This window comes from Cariama cristata, unplaced genomic scaffold (genome assembly GCF_000690535.1).
Source record: "Cariama cristata isolate BGI_N322 unplaced genomic scaffold, ASM69053v1 scaffold16322, whole genome shotgun sequence".
Classification (NCBI taxonomy): domain Eukaryota; kingdom Metazoa; phylum Chordata; class Aves; order Cariamiformes; family Cariamidae; genus Cariama; species Cariama cristata.
Window position 1 is genome coordinate 53,189 of NW_009603417.1, and position 14,313 is coordinate 67,501.

Sequence of the window (14,313 nt, forward strand, 5' to 3'; positions counted from 1 at the left end):
CTACAAAACCCACAAAGCTGTCATTTGGCATGTTATGAAATATGAAAGGTTAATGATGATGTTATGTAAGTAGTTCTGCCTAGTAAAATTAGTCTCAATATTCAACTGTGTGAAGTAAGGCTGTGGGTCAAACGCTGGACTGATTTTTCTTTCATGATAGCTCAACTGTGTAAGAACTGCTTGCTCTAGAAGGAAATAGAGATCTCTTTGGGTAGTTTTGTTTCCTTAAAATGCACAGTACTGGTAGCATGTGCAGTACTTCAGTAAGAACAGGAAAGATAATTTCTGGATCTCATATTAGACATTAGTTATCTTCAGCAAAAACATGACTGAGAGAAGCCCTGCGCTCCAGGATTGGAGCTCCCGATAGAAATCCCTGACTTCATCTTCCTGCCCAGTATCTTGGTGTTTTCAAATCTGCCTCAAGAAATGCTGTAAGAAATGGAGCTCGTATAGGCACGGGTCACTGAATTGACTTGAGCTCCCAGAGGGACCAATGTTACATGTGTACCAGCACCCACAAGGTTTTTCCAAGAATTGACAGTTTGAAATACAAATGTCTTCCCCTGGAGGCAGAAATTTCCCAGAGTTTCCTCAAACTAAAAATGTAAAAAGCTGAGATTATCCAATGCTAGACTCAGTGGAAAAAATTTAACTTCCATAAACAATTATATCCTGGGACAGTGGCTGAACTTTGCTTTCTGGTTTTCCTTTTTTTTTTTCTTCCCTATTTGAACTACCAGACAACCAGCCGACAGGCAGAGTGCGCCTGCTAATTTGTATAAATGAACAGTAAAGCAAAAATAAAAATTCTGGTCACTTGGAAGGTATTCTATGCTTAAAAGCTTTGAAGTCACTTGTATATGCTGGTCTTCTAGTTTGAATTAATGCTTTTCAAATACAAACATCAACTGTAGGAGAAGAAAAAAATTGTGTTCGACAAAGCGAATAAAAACATAGGGTTTCTAAAAGGGAACCTGTTGGGCACTCACTCTACAACTAAAGCCTGAAAGTATTCATAGAAAGTACTCACTCCTGTGCTTAAGAAGTTGCTGCTGATGATGACTCAAAAGAACCACAAACAAATTTCAAGCTGCTCACCTTAAAGAAGAATACATTAAAAAATTCAAACTGAGGGGCTGCTTTGACGAAGTGCTGAGGTGCTCTGACTCAAACAGGGATTCAAAAAGCTCTTGGTGAGATCCTTCCCTGCATCGCTCACAGAAGTTTTGCTGTGGATATTCACAGAACCAAGATTTCATTCCTTGATTTGAAAGACATGCTCAACTATTCAGTTTTCTTGCCAAACTGACTGCAAATATTCATTTTTTCACTGTTACTGCTTACTACCAATGTACCAAAAGCTCAACCGTCTACTTTATTCCCAGAGTAATAAAGAAAAGGAGAGCCTTTTAATGAAAACTCTAACTCAGACTCATGCAGGTATGAACACTTTGTGCAAATAATATTTTATTTAGCATTAACTGGAGTATTTCACATCACAGCATATTACTGCAGCTGACGTGATATGTCTAAGAAGCAGATTGCGCTTTCTTCGGTATCCATTGAAATGATTGCAGGGATTGCTAAATGTGCTTAAGCCTTACACTTGCTGCTTGTTTACCCAAGGATGAATTTTGCCCATTGAGAATATTTTAGTCAAGGACAGTCAGCAGTAATTAAACAACAGAAAACTACAAAGTAGGTAAATATTTCTTTAAGCTCATTTAATAAATAGGATATTTGAAACAAAAGATTTCAAATGCAGATTTCAAGTCTGTGGATGCAATTTAAAAATGCTGTAAAGTGTTTTGAAACATAAATAACTGTCAGTCTTTTGCTTGCACAAGGATTAATAACTGGTGATATATGCTATGGTGATATCATTTGCTCATGAGCATTGAACTAAAAAAAGAAAATAACCCCAAAGGTTATTGTCCATAAAGATCAAGTACTGATGAGCTTATTTATACCAAAATTCTTCTTGTAGCTCCTAGAAATTTTCGTGAACCCCAAAGGTCATTGTCTGTAAAGATCAAGTACCGATGAGCATATTTATACAAAGATTCTTCTTGTAGCTCCTAGAGATTTTCCTGATCAAGCTCTATAGGACTTGGCCTGAAATGATGTAATTATAAATAGAAATTGGCTCGACTCAATTTCAAAACAGGAACTGTTCTCAGCCAGTAAATAATTCCCAGATAATATCCCAAGTTGCTGTCATTAATGCTTAAATTGAAGTTTGTTATTTGGAATCCTTCTGTTTAAAACAGTCTGATGTCTCACTTTGTTGTTAGGAATTAAGCTGATTAGGAAAATTAAAAACCATCAAAATCCTTTTGATTATGGATTTACTGAACTTGCCCTGCAGAAGGACAACCCGGCTGTGATGACTCTGCTCTCCAAGCTAAAGTACAGCTCTGCCTACATTTGATGAAACAGCCATGCGGAGCCAGCCTGCCGTGTGCCGAGCTGACAAGCACTCCTCTGGCTCTCACAACTTCTCATTTAGAGGCACTGATTGTACCATATCCGTGTGGGTATGCTGTGCAAAACAGACATTTCAGGGAATGAAATTTAGAAAACAGTTGTGATTCATTTCAATCGCTCCCACCTCTTCCCCTTGTAGATGCGTAAAAAATGTCGAGTGTTATTGAGCTGCACGTAGAATGTGACTGTCTAGTGATTGGGAGAGTCAGTTGGAAGGAGGAAGCCTAAGTGCCAGTCACTATTTCAAGAAATGTTTGTATATTTTTGTATTGAAATTCCATTGGTTAAAATAAAGAACCACCACTGGTACAGAGGCCAGAGCTCACATCTACCTCCCATCAAGACAAGGCTGTGGGCTATAAACTGAGGAGCTAGAACCTCTAGAGCCTGATTTCTGTGAATGTGGTGACTACACTTGGGTTTTGGATCCAGTTCTGGGGACCAAATGCACAAAAGTTATGCAGAGCCTGTGTTTTAGGTGTGTAAATCCTATCAATTTGTCTCTCCCTTTCTGCAAGCAGGAAGGCTGTTCTGACACCCTTCTCAAAGGGCTGGAATACATGCAAAAAATAGCTTCTGTATTAAAGCTTTTTTATCTGAATCCTTGGAGACTCAAATAACTGCTTATTAGCATTCATCTTGATGAACTCATCCTGTAGAAAAACTTTGAGCAGCCATAAAGAAAGCTCAACGCAATGCAGTCAGTGAAATTTTGTTACCTGCTGAAAGAGAGTCAATGTTTCAAGCTGAAAATCCCGTAGATTGGGATGGGCATAATGCTGGGAAGCAGGACGCTGCATGATAGGTAAATGACTTCTGGAATGGAAGTTTCAGAGAAAGGCGCCCTTGTCAAGTACTTTGACCTCCGAGCGATTACTGAATGCTATCAGCTCTTCAGAAGTACTTCCTGTTTGGGCATTTGTTTAATTTTCTGTTTTGCCTAGTATTGCTTTTATATATTTTTAGAGCTTCAATGGAGAGGAATAAAAGAAGAAAGCAAAAGGAATTTTAGCAGAATTGCAGAATGGTGGAGGCTGGAAAGCACCTCTGAAGGTGATTTAGTTCAGAGCAGGGTGCCCAAGACCATGTCCAGTGTGGTTTTGAGTATCTTTGATGATGGAGAAGACGGAGATTTCACAATTTGCTGGTGAGTTTAAAATTTCTAGAAGGTCCGAGGACCAAAAGAAATACAGAACGTGAACTCAGGAGCCTCATTTTCTTAAGAAAGTCGGTTAAAAAATTACAAGAGATTGTCACTTGAGAAAGACACCTACTAGCCAACAGAGAGAAATTGGTGGGTTTGGCGGACTTGATTCCTTAACTGTGAAATACATGTATTATTTTCTTCCCTGCATCTTTTTAAAGCATTCATTATCACAAATATGGATAATAGATATTTATTGTTCTTGACAACTTTGCTTGGACAGAACCAGAAAGGTCTGGCTAAAAATTACTCAGTGACATGTCCAGGTAATTATTCAAACTTAATGGAAAAATACTTTTAACAAACTTGATCTTTTTTCATCCCAGAGGTGGCTGCAGTTCATCTACAAGGAGTTCTAGATTACATATAGTTAATCATACAATGTTGGGGTCCTCTGAGATGAGTTTGCTTTCCTTAGAAAGTTTGGAAGGGGAGTGGAAAGAGGACTTCTAACTCAGTGCTTGCAGTGCTGTGTTTTCCATGCACTGGCTGATCATCTTCAATGGTATTGTCTTGTTTGGCTCCTAATGCTAAATGCATGGTTTCCAGGATGCTTTCTGTGGGCATGTTTTGTAAATTATCACATATGCTTACAAATAATAGTGAAAAATGCTATTCATGAGAAATTGTGAGAATTTACATTTTGGATTAATGGACAAGCCTTGCAGGACACATAGGGAATGTGTTTTACCTTTCATGCTGCTGGCATAATTTTCAAATTAAGAAAAGATGGAAGGATGGAAGAAGGAAAAATTAATTTAATGTTTCTGTACTGCAGTAGTGATGTATGCACAGCACAGAGGAACAGTGCAAATGTGATGTCAAGCTTTATAAAGGGTTGAGAGTACAGAAAAATAAGAATGTATTTAACATGATCTTAATATTTCATTCAAACTGCAGGGTTTGGGGATTTTTTTTTTTTTCCTTATCTGTATATGATACAACTGGCATATTTGAGCAGTCTAGTATCAACATCTGGGGAATGACTGCTTGTGTATGGCTGTCTCTTGCAAAAAAACAAACCAAACAAAAAATAGCAAAGCAAAACATTGTAATCCCCACTGTTTTTCTTCCCACGTAATTTCTGTGACACAAGCAGTTTTAAACATTTATATGGATACACAAACAAAAAGCTCAAATGTGCAATCATTTAAACTATGTTTTAAATACCTGATCAAGGAGAGAAAGGCTTTTATTTTAGGATTCCACTTTAGAGACATGCTGGAGAAGCCCTAGTTAGGCTTGCTGGAGGCTAGTAAACCTTGGAAGAAAGTCTTGCATTGCTTTGCTTTGATTAAAAATCATCACAATATTTAAACAGTTTAATCAATTCCCATCTGCTACAAAGGTCATGTTACTTGTACTTTATGTTTATTTCTAAATATGTTGCTAACATATAGCTGAAAATTATTACACCAATTACTGAAGTCAGAGATAAATTAAAAAAAACAAACCCAAGCATTCTTTCTTCTAAAATTGTCTATTAAGCTTTGCTTCCAGACCACTTTAGGTAATGGTACAAATACAAGAGAAAGTGAAATTTGGTCCTGAATCCTCAAGCAGGAAACCAAGAAACGCAGGTACAGTCAAAGATTTACTATTCAAGCTGCCTGAATAGTTGGGTAAGTTACACAGTATTATTTCCTTTCTCTGATTGAAGGACTCCTTTACTCATTTTCTAACCCACTACAAATTGTGAACTGCAAATATTAGAACTGAATAGACACTTGGTGTTAAATATTTTGCAGGTTGAAGTCACATAAATTACATGCACTCCCTAAGTTAGCCCCACAATTTGTAGAATAAAATCTACATTGAGATTATAATATTTACTATTCAAATAATCTATTAACCAAAATATTAAGTTGAGAAAATTACACATTGGTTTTAAGATGTGCGTTTTTGGGAAAACAGCAGAAACAAGGTTTGAGATACTGTGTTCTGCCTCTGAAAGTCTGAAATAAATTTTAGACACTTTGAGGTACTTTTGCACATTCACAGTCACAAATGATTTCTGGAAAGGTAAAATTTTGGGAGGAAATTTCTAGAAGAATTGGGGTCAAATTTTCTCCTCTCCCTCTAGCCCTGCTGATCCCTAGCAAAACAAATGAAAAAGAAAGGAAAAAGTAAAAGGAAATGGAAGGAAAGTGGAAATGTGGATACTACCACAAGAAAAACAAATGTACAGATTTTTCTTTGGAAGTTTGTTAGCCAGCATTTAATTATAATATTATTATTATTTTATAATACATTATATTATGTTAATTACCCAGCATTTAATCATATTACTATTATTTTATAATACATTATATTATATTAATTACCCAGCATTTAATCATAAAAAGTCTTTAGGCAAAACAAACCTCTCTACTTTTCTCAAAGAAAGGATTCATTTGACCTAAGACCGTTTCTTTCTTTGAAGTGGAAGGTACACTTGGGTGTAGCCCCAAATAGGTTTGTTCCTTTAAAACTTTTCTTTGGTTAATCAATTTTAAAGAAATAATTTGTTCATTCAGCTTTGCTCATTTAGGCCTCTCCATGTGGAGCTTTCCTGTGGTTGTTGCCCTACTATGCCATCCCAACTTGCCTCCATGCCAGCCCCTGCAAGCAGCTTGACCACTGCAGAAAGGTTAAAAAACCAATTGGAGGAGCGGAGAATAGTTGTTGGAAGCCATATAGTGGGGAGAAGAAGTAAAAAAATGCCATGGTACACTGCTGTCCCAGTTGCCAAGGTGTTTCTAGAGATTTGGAGGGCTGTGCCCAGCTTCAGAGATGTGCCCTTATGGTATTTATTCTAAATGAGATGAGAGAAACCAGCTACTTAAATGTTCCATACTGTGATTTTTATGTTTCCCGATACTGTGTAAATGTAGCAGGACCATCTGATATGACCCATGCTGCAAGGAGGCTGGAAAACAGTTCAAGCAGCAAATGGATGCAATGAAAGTTGGTAAGTTAAAAAAACTGTAACCTACAATACGTAAAAAAATCTTCTCTTAAAGTTGGCACATCTCAATAGATGGCACTAAAAATCCTAATGCGAAGCTGTTCCCTGTGGCTTCCTCCCTGGATATCATCACAAGTCTTCTAGTCAATCCACCTCCTTTAAATATCAAACAAGCAATACAACCAATGGACAGTCTTTCAATTCATTATCTTAGACACTTCTTTTAATGCAAATTATTCCCTCAGCAATGCTATTTTTAGTTTTTCATTGGCCCTTGCTATGAAAATCACTCAGGGAGAAGTTTCTCTGGGACAAATTTTCCTGAGGGGAGGTAATCTGCGTACCTCAATTGATGTCAAAGAAGATGCACTAAATTACACCACAATCTAATTTTTCTGTGGTTTCCTTGACACCAAATTAGCAAACTACATCCAATGTATATCTAAAATCTAAATATATTCAACAGTTTAAGCTAAACTGACTACCAGCAGAGTGCTGAAGCCTTTGCAAGCTCCATCCTGAGTTCACTGCAACCACCTTGATCAGTGAAACGAGCTCTGAAGCTTGGAGCTGGTAACAAACTGTGTTCCTTCCCCTTTCCTCCTGCTAAAAGGGGAAGCTTTTCCTGCTAGGCTATTTTTCTGGTATTCTGACTGTATCATCTGATCTTATTCCATTTGGGCAAAAATTGCACTTCTTGCCTCATTAAAATGCAATTGAAAAATCTAAGACCATTGCATAGGTCAGCGCAGCATTTTGCAAAATTATTTCATAAAAATGTATCAGGTAAATTAGTTGAAAACATGAAAAAAAGGAGTCTTTTTTTCTAGACATGAGCTGAAATGCAATAGTAAAACAAGAATTAAATTTGACTTTATAACAAGATATATAGCTGCAAGTACCTGCTATAAATGTAGTTAATGTATGTAAGCTGATTTTACGGTCTTAATCCACCAAAGCCCTGTTTTTACAAGAGGGTTAAACGTGTAAATTAGAAAGAGATTTACTGGAAATATTTTGAATAAAAATAAACACAAGAAATAGTAAACTATTAGTGGATAGCCCAGCCAAGATTAATGAGGAAATTTACTGGCCTATTGATATTGCGAACAATTGACTCCTACCTAGGATCTATGAAGGAGTAAAAAGAACCTACAGGGTCAAATTATGCTCTCAGTTTTACACTGATGTAAATCCAGGCTAAGTCTATTGGACTCAGTGTGACAGCATAACTGTGGAATATTTCCAGACATCCATCAAAGAGTAACTGCAGAAACAGGCTGCTGTAAGGAGTCGCAGAATCTGGCCATGAGCATTTCAAACCCTGATTTGTACTTTGTGCTTGGGCCTGAAGTGTGCTCAGGTTTGCAGTATTGGCCAAATAGAAGGTTTGGCTGCATAAGAAATGCTGAATAAAGACCTCAAATGCCAACGCTGTCAGCATATCTGAACAGTTTTACCTTTACACACATGCAGCCATTCTGCTGACTTCATTTTCTTAATCACTTCTAAAATTCACACAGAATTTTAAAATCCTATTTCCTAAGATGGCCATCAAAACACAAATTTATTATAGCAGAGTGTCAGGGAAACTGAAAAAGCCCAACAAATAGAAGTAGACAACCTTTTTCCATTGGTTTCTCTGTTCTGCTGCTGCAGAAAGTTTAAAAAAAACACTTGAAGATGGAATGGAATGGAGAGAGGTACATTAAAAATAGGCAAACATACAGAAAAAGCTTACTTATAGAGCCAAGCAAGGTTGACTTTTAGACTAAAATAAAGCAAAGAAAATCTAGGCTTGATTGTGCACCTGTCTGAATTAAATAGCAAAAACTTTTGTTCATTTTAGTCATATGTATGGCTGAAGATTTTATTATATTCCTATAGGATCTCTTTCCATTTTATGCCTAAATAAATGAAGTGAAATTTACTTTATGAAATATTTATGGAATCTTCTTAAGAACCATTAAGCTCATTAGCCAGGTGAATTTGCTTTGGATTCGGCCAACAAACTGTTTGACTAGCTGAGAGCCACAGGGCCAGCTGTCTAAAAGACAAGTTAGTCTGTACGGGAGCCAACAGCCAGATGGAGACGACAGCCAACTCAGGAAATACAATATTTAGCCTGAAAGAATGTCAGAAGACGGCAAAAAGTCTGACCAGTGAGCTCTATAAACACAGGTTTGAATTGTCATCAGTATTCTGCCTTTGAATCCAGCCTTTCTGCCGCCCTCTCCCCCCCACCGCTCCTGCACCGGTTCACCTCACGTGTCCTCATTAGGATGAGTTCAGCAAAAAGCCAAGTAGAGCAGCACTGCAGTTGGGGGTTTAATCCTAGGAGGAGGCTGATGGGTGCTCAACCAGCTCGCTACAAAACCATGTTACACATTCAGCAAACAGAAAGCTCAGCTTGACAGAAGGGAAATATAATTAGGATAAAGAAAAAAGAAAAGGAGAGGAAGGAGGGCTCCTGTTACCGAGGGCTTAGTAGAATTCGTAAGGCCTCTAGACACAAGCAAGAAGCTCAAAAGCAGGAAAGGAAGTCTGAGGCAGATTATTTCTCCCTTTTGTAAGGCAAATGACTAATTATACAAAAGAAGATGTTTTTTTTCCAAAGAGATTTGAAAGGTATCATGCAATATTGATGCAGAAATTGTATTTAATGCAGGTTTACAAGCCAAGAGGCAAAAGAAAATGTAAATGTAAACATGGTGTTTACTCCTTATTCTCCCTGTGGCTCTTCCCTTTGTCAGAAAGATGCCTAGCATGCCTGCCTTGGTGCAGAAAGTTCCCTGTGAAAGGGCAAAATACTTCTGACTGGAAACAGTTTTAGGCTTCCACAGTATGTGTCCAGAAAGGGAAAGGAGCTTAATCTAACTGAATGTCCATTCTTGAGCATTGTTGCTATTTATTTTACTCATTTTTCTTCCGAAGGAAGAAAAAAAAATTAAAAATCCCTCTTAGAGAGCTGGATCAATATTAAGAAATTCTTTGTCAGATAAAATAAGAACGATCATTAACCTTGCCACTTAGGAATGAAATGCAAACTTCACTTTTCAACTCATCTTTCCCACAGCATCCCCAGCAAACTTCCCTCATGTTCAGCAATTGAAACCCAGCCCAACCACCCAAACAAACACTGTTGCTAATAACCTTTAAGCTCTCTTCCTGCTGCATGGGTGGGAAAAAAAGGAGGAAGTGTTTCATGATATGGTTTCGATATTTTGGTGAAGGGGGCTCTTCAATCCGTTTACTTAGGCAAGGATTTGAGGCTGGATTATGTATATTATTTATAGATCCAACCTCCCTGGGAGCATCATGTGAAGGAAGTTCCCGACCGTGCCAGCAGCTCCTCACTGGTCGATGCGTGGGCTTTCCCCGGCCAAGGCCAGGCCCTGCCTTCTTCACACAGCTGGCTGTGGGACCAGCCTGAACAGCCCAGTTATCAACTTGGAAATTACTGAGTGGAGGCTCTGGTCTCCATTTAAGGGCTTGATCAGTCACATCCAGGAATTTGTTTAGCTGCCACCGTTACTCTCTGAATTGTGATTTGGTGCGATGTCAGCAGTGAAAAGAGACTTTATCTACAGCATCATTGAGTATGATGCTTTACTTTTGAATGTCTGAGAAAGCTAACTTTGTTGTAGGTTATATTAATTTTATTTCCAGGAAGAATTCAGTTTGTATCTTCAGTTCAGCTCTTTTCCCCCTAAAATACACTTTCCCTGATGGTCTCTATTTTGCTTTCCTCTTCCCAGAGCAGCGAAAATTTGTTAGGATTTCCTCTGTGCTTGTAGGACTTGGCTGTTACATCATGATTGCCCCGTTGAATTTTGCTCATCCTGTTATTCTGCTGCCTTCTCTCCATCCTGCAAATGGCTTATTGCTAAAGAAAAGTTTTAATAGCCTTGTTCATCTCTTGAATTCATATTGTTAATAAATGTCATCTGAAATCTCAATACCGGTTACCCTTTGGGGAAAAGAACACTTTACTGAAACATAGTGCCTTCCAGTTCCAAACATGGAGTGAGATTTCTGATTGAGGTGCTGCTGGTTTCCGCAAGGGAGGGAGCTCTGCTGTCCTCCAGTGTGTACCAGCTGCTGCAGACGAGGGCCAGCACTGCCGCACAGCCTCTGCTCTGTCCCATTCCTTCAACTCCATAAAAGCTGCTAATTTTACTGAGCTATAATCAAGCCAGAAACACTCCATTATATGTTTTAGACATGGAAAAGAAAATGATGAAATGATGCAGAGGGTTTGTCCTTATCCTTTTGTGAATAAGAAAATATGTCCCAAGTCAAAGGCACCAAGACAGGAATAGGAGCCCTAGTGTTTGGGATTTTCCCCTCTCCAACACTGCAATTCAAAAGGTCTTTCAAATCAAATAGGAGTTTCAGACTGGAGACACCTACGAGCATGTGCCCAGCATAAGTGCGGGCAAAACAGAGGGGCAGAATCTGCTCCCTCCTTCATGTTACCTCTATTAGCAGTCTCGTTTAATTGGACTTCCTTCAGATTAGGGTACCACTGATGTTAAAATGGAATGCCATCTGCTAAAACATTTTTGGAAATTGTTGACATTTCTGAAAATGTAAACCACACTGCAGGACAGAGTCCACTTCAGTCTCCTTTCATAGGTGATAAGATGTGTGATGTTAATCATTAATGTATGTCTTGTGTTATCAGCGCAGACTGACAGGTAGTTCTAAGAGAATTTTTGTTATATTTTTTGATTTTTCCAGAATAGATTGTATGAGATGAGGAGCACTTAGCTTTTGCAGACCGTGATCTGAAAAGAAGGTTTATAACTGCACGCAAAATGTGTGTGCAAATTTGTTCCTAACTTGCATTTAACTTTATCGCAACTGAGCTCTGAAATTAAGTAGTTGTGTTCACAAACAGCTGTAATTATCTAGCTGCATACTTACTTACTGATTTGTTCACACAGCTAAAGCAACCTCTGTGCACAGAAATGTATGCACAACTCTCGGAGAAAAGTGCAGGAGTGTGAGATGCTTCTCATCTTGACTTTGCACTTCTGCGTCTGCTCTGTGCAAAACAGGTCCTTAGATATTCAAGTGAGAGAAGTGGAACGGGAAAATGGTGTTGCCAGGCCAGACTTAGCAGGTGCCTTGTCTGCACCTGCAGACAAGGAAATAGAGAAGTTCTGATTCAATTTATACATTGTCTTGCTGATCAGTTGGGCTTTTGATGTAATTTTCCTTTTTCTTCAGTTTCTTCATCTGAGTTTTGGCTAGTTTCTTGTTGTGTGGTTTTTTTTTTTTCATCTTTCCCCCCACTATAGAGACAGTTGATGTCTTTGTCCACAACAAAATGAATTAAAACAACTTGTCTGAAATTATTGTAAAGTTTTTAATCTCTGACAGATGATTGATCTTTCAAAATTGTCAACAGTTTCAAATTTCAACCTAAATTTATGTACATGTTATAAATATATTGCTGTTATTTATGCACTGTTAAAAGGCTACTCAGCAGCACGAGGTACAGAAGAGTTTTTAAGCATGAGATGTTGAAATAGTGTGGAATTATTTATACATTTGTATTTATTTACAAAATATTGTGGCACAAAATCTCCTGTTTTCTTGCAGCTTTTTGCAAGACTCCTCCTGACAGGTGATCCTATGCATTGGCATAAATCTTTTAATTTGTAGGTCGAATTTCTACAAAAGGGACAAAGTTGTGCTGCAAGTATTTTCTCTATTTCTTGTTTCCTTTCCTTACAGTAAGTGGTACTTCTCAGCTTGGCTCGTCTATCCATCTTTGTTGGTGTCACTGAATAAGAGGATATTGATGCATTCCTAGAAAACAGTAAAATTTCTTTTTACCTCTTGTCTGACCAATGGGATTCCTTAAAATTTGAGTCTGGCTTTCTGAGCTTGAGAGTATCGTATTTGTTGCTAGCTAACAGGAATTTTGGCTGCTTTAGGGCTTCTCAAAGACTTTGCTGAGTTCTGCAGACTTAATGCTTCACCCTCAGTTCTCCACACCAACTGAAAAACAGTCCCAGCTCTTTGCCTGCAGAAAGCCTTGATGTTCAGTCAAGAGTGGGTTTTGGTGCTTTTTATTCCTCCTCTTAGTTTCCTGTTGCTTCTTTAATTTCTTTTGTCTGTTAGTGTCCAGATTTATGGCCAGCATTTGTTAGTGCACGGAGCTGAGGTGCTGTGTGAGCTGTCTGTATCCCAAGCCTCTTCCCCTACAGAATGGGAGGCAGCAAGATGTGCTGGTGTTCACAGCTCCAAAACAGATCAGCACCTTTCCCAGCCGGGTTTGGAAAGTGGAAAAGCTGCACAGAGATAGAGGTGTGTCTGGGCAAGAAGTGAATGAAGGCTGCTGGTGGTTAATGGGTGACATGGGACATATTTGTTGCAAAACTGTTACAGGCACAAAAAAAAATGTTGTATTGAAAGGTATCTATCTAAAAATCATACGCTCAATTTCTTACAAACTGTTGGCACTTTGTTGTTGGTTTGCATGGAAATCTGTTTAGCCAATTCTGCTTCTGGGAGCACTGTATCATTTCCGCAGTCCCTGAAGAGGGTTTAAATTTCACCACGAGGAGACTATTTCAAATAGGACCAGGCGATGCAGGAAAGATCTTTTCTAGAAGCCATCAGAAGCACCAAACCAGTCATCTTTTTAATAATTTTGAAATATGTGGGACTGCTAAGCTCAGGTACCTGCTCAGTCTTCCAATCCTTTCAGCACACATCAAAAAGAGAAACCAATACTAGACAGAGGTGTCTAATCAAAACATTACCAGAAGCTGCCATTTGGCAGCACCATGAGGTGGTACCTGGCAACATTAATCCTGAAAGAGCAGTCAGCAAAGCCCTATCTGTGATCTAAGTGTCTGAGTGATTGGCTCTGAGGAGGGCTGCTTCCCTCCTGGCTGCGTGAATGGGAATCAACGGCAGCGTGCACAGGGTCTGGGTGTTGTGCCCAAACGCAAGACGCAAACACATGCACGGGAAGTCTGTGCCCTGGGAGAATCCTCCAGGTTTAGACGCTGCCTTTCAACCAGGCTGCAGTTCGTTCCCCCTCTTCCTTTTGAAAATAGGGGAGTTTGCAATGTTTTGTTGCTTTCCCTTTGGCTTTGTAGCTGCTTAAAAAGTTGCCTGGGAAGATAAGTGTGTGTATATCTGTGTAGGGGGCAATTCCGAGGGAAGGGTCTCTAGTAACGAAGTGTCATTATCTGCCCAGCTAGGTGAGAGCTGGGCAGATTTGTTACAGCATAACTCTCTGGGGGGTTGTGGCAGAGGAAGGGCGGGAGAGAGAGAGAAGTGGTGTCTGCAGCACCCCGGCAGTGATATCAGACACAGGATCTGGCAGCTTTGGGGTAAGCGACCACCTCTCCACTCCACCACTCAGAGCATCCTGGATCTCCAGCTCAAAGGGGAGAGAGAGCCAGCAGCGGCAATCATGGCAACGTCAAATGGTTTTATTTCTTCATGACCTCTCTCTTCTCTCTCTCATCAATAATTCACCGGAGGGCTTTTTTTTTCCCCCCACCCCCCCCTTCCTTCTCACTCTCTTTTTTGATGTGGAGAGAGGGGAGAAAAGGGGGCACCGGAAAGTGTTTATTTTGTTCGGCAGCTTTTTGCAGCGTGGTTTAAAGAGCTCGTGAAAGGACCCGGGTAAAGAAAGAAAGAA